Source organism: Halichondria panicea, chromosome 4, assembly GCF_963675165.1.
Source record: "Halichondria panicea chromosome 4, odHalPani1.1, whole genome shotgun sequence".
In the NCBI taxonomy this organism is placed as follows: domain Eukaryota; kingdom Metazoa; phylum Porifera; class Demospongiae; order Suberitida; family Halichondriidae; genus Halichondria; species Halichondria panicea.
The window spans coordinates 1341855-1344469 of NC_087380.1; positions in this window are offsets into that span (position 1 = coordinate 1341855).

The window sequence follows — 2615 nt, forward strand, 5'->3', positions numbered from 1 at the left end:
TGGACGAGGGTCGCCTAACTAAAAATCGGCCAATTACTTCAATTGAATGGTAATAATAGATTATGTCTTTTGTGGCGGCCGGTCATGTCAGTGGTTCAGGTTGTCTTGTGATAATGTTACTGATGGCTTGTCATAACAGCCGCATAACATTGCTGATGAATGCAGCTCAAGATTGAACCTTAATTAGTGGTTCCTTCATCAGAAGCAAGCATACACACATGCATCATTGTTAGTGGCCATAACTACATAATAGTTGCATTATGATTTTTGAGCGAGCCCTTTCAGATCGTATGCTTATAGATCAAAGTCTTTTTTAGAGTACTGTTACAACCTCTGGTCCCAGAGGAGGTCGGACATCACTTGAACTTTCACTAATTATGACCTTTTAATGACATTCCATTTCTGTGTGCTCTAGCGGAATATTTTTGAGTTGCACTATAGCTCTGAGATGCATGCATTGGATTCCCAGGCTTTTGCGGGAGTTATGAAGAGCCACGTACATTGTATGTAGACTTTATTGTAAAACATCACGTGAATCACTTCCGTTTCCAATCCCTCTCTACTCTATCTATATGGTCTGTCATTGTTGCTTATTGCTTTTAATTCCGTGCAGACTCCAAGGCTCGTGGTTCCCCTGCCAAGAAGCAACTTCGGTATGAGCTGAGCAAAGGTCAGAGGTCACTCATCAAGGCTGACACGGTCAACAGCAAAGTTGTGTGCGAGGAGCTACTAGCCTCGGCCAAAGATGAGGAATAATATGGAGCGCCATAGAGGACAAAATTCATGTCGAAGAATTGTACATCATCGACCTTGTTCATTTGATATTTGATGTCGATGTTGCCGCGCCGATGTTGATGATCGAAGTCGTGATAATTGATGTGGTAATGGTCGATGCGTTGTAATAATGAAAGTGAATGTGATGATTGATGTGGTATTGGTCGATGTGTTGGTGTGATTGATGTGTTCTGAACCAAGTGATGACACATCGGATACTGATAACAGATGTTGTTGTTGTAAGCTCGAACTGGCATTCTGAGAAGAGATAGACCTACCAATAGATGGGTGTGGCCCGCCTCCAAAAGGGCTCAGCGCCTATATATATATCTAGCATGTATCGCGGTACGAATATCATTAATATTAGCTGCGCCTCTAACCGCAGAGCTCAGCTTGCTGCAGAGGAGCAAGTATTAGTTATTGCCCAGCCAGAGTGCAACATGCCATATATTGCACTGGATGACATAATGCCCTCGGGGCCTGTGGCCCTCGGGCATTATATTGCTCCAGTGCACAGGTCCCGAGGGCATTATGTCATCCAGTGCAATATATGGTATGTTGCACGAGGGCGCCTGCAATAACTAACTTGTTGCCCAATGGCGTTAAACTCGTCTCACTGGTCATATAAATCGTAATAAAAGACATGTGTTTTGAAGGAATTTAGTGTATTCATTAGTTTTGCTGAATTCCATAGTAAATTTTTTAGGTTTTCTTCCCACTAGTAGTTGTTGTAAAGGTAGTAGCCTATAAAAGGGACCAACTGAGTATTGGGTGGGATGGTGGGGCATAAGTCCCAAATAGATATCTCTTAAAGAAATCTACTGCATTTACACACAGTGCAAGCTAGTGCATATAATCCAGTGCATTAGGAAGGTATTACGTAAAGGGATATACAACTGATTGGTGCTGCATGATTTTTTGCAACAGAACAAATGCGTAGCGCATACTAGATAGGACTGAAACTCGTTTCCCCACGCCCATCTATTGCTTTCCTTGCATCTTTTGTTGGTCTATCTCTAGTTCGAGCTAGCTTACAACAACAACAATCTGTTAGCAGTTGCACCTTTGCAACACACACACACACACACAAATAGGTAAACCACAATGTAAACCCACAATGTAAACATGGACTACATGCAGGACTTACTTGAGGGTTTCTTTACTGATTTGCAGTATCAAATCAAAATTGGCCAATGTACTAACACAACAACTATAGATCTAGCTATACAAGGTTGCAGTATAAGGCCTACTCCACAGACGTGATATGGAGAATGGCCACTGTACCAGAGGTGTGTACTTGGTCTATCTCATATCTCACAGAAAAAATAGCTAGCAATTTGAAATGTGACCATAATTATTGACAGCAGTGATAGCAGTGGTGTAGGAAGAGAGTTATCACTTAGAGAGCATGGATAGTTTGGAAGGGGAGCTGATACGCATGTGTACACATATTGGGGTTTTGGGGTAGTCCCCTAAAAAATTGTGTATGCTCTGGGATTGATTGGTGTATAAAATGTGCGTACAATTAAAAGCTTGATTCAATTGAGCTTGCATTGGGGCAAAAAGCAAGCATGCAGTGTTAGGGGCCTGGTTCCTACTTTTAGTACTGTAGTACACCACTGGACAGTACTGCAGATGGTCTCCCATGCACCAAATTTAAGTAACCACAATTTACTACAATAGTACATTGTGGTTTCATGCTTGTGTGTTCATATGTTGCAAAGGTGCTTAAAACTGCTGTATCACATCACTTTGTAGACTATACATCGATCATCACCAATTACGTATCGACCATTACCACATCAATTATCACGACTTCGATCATCGACATCGACATCAAA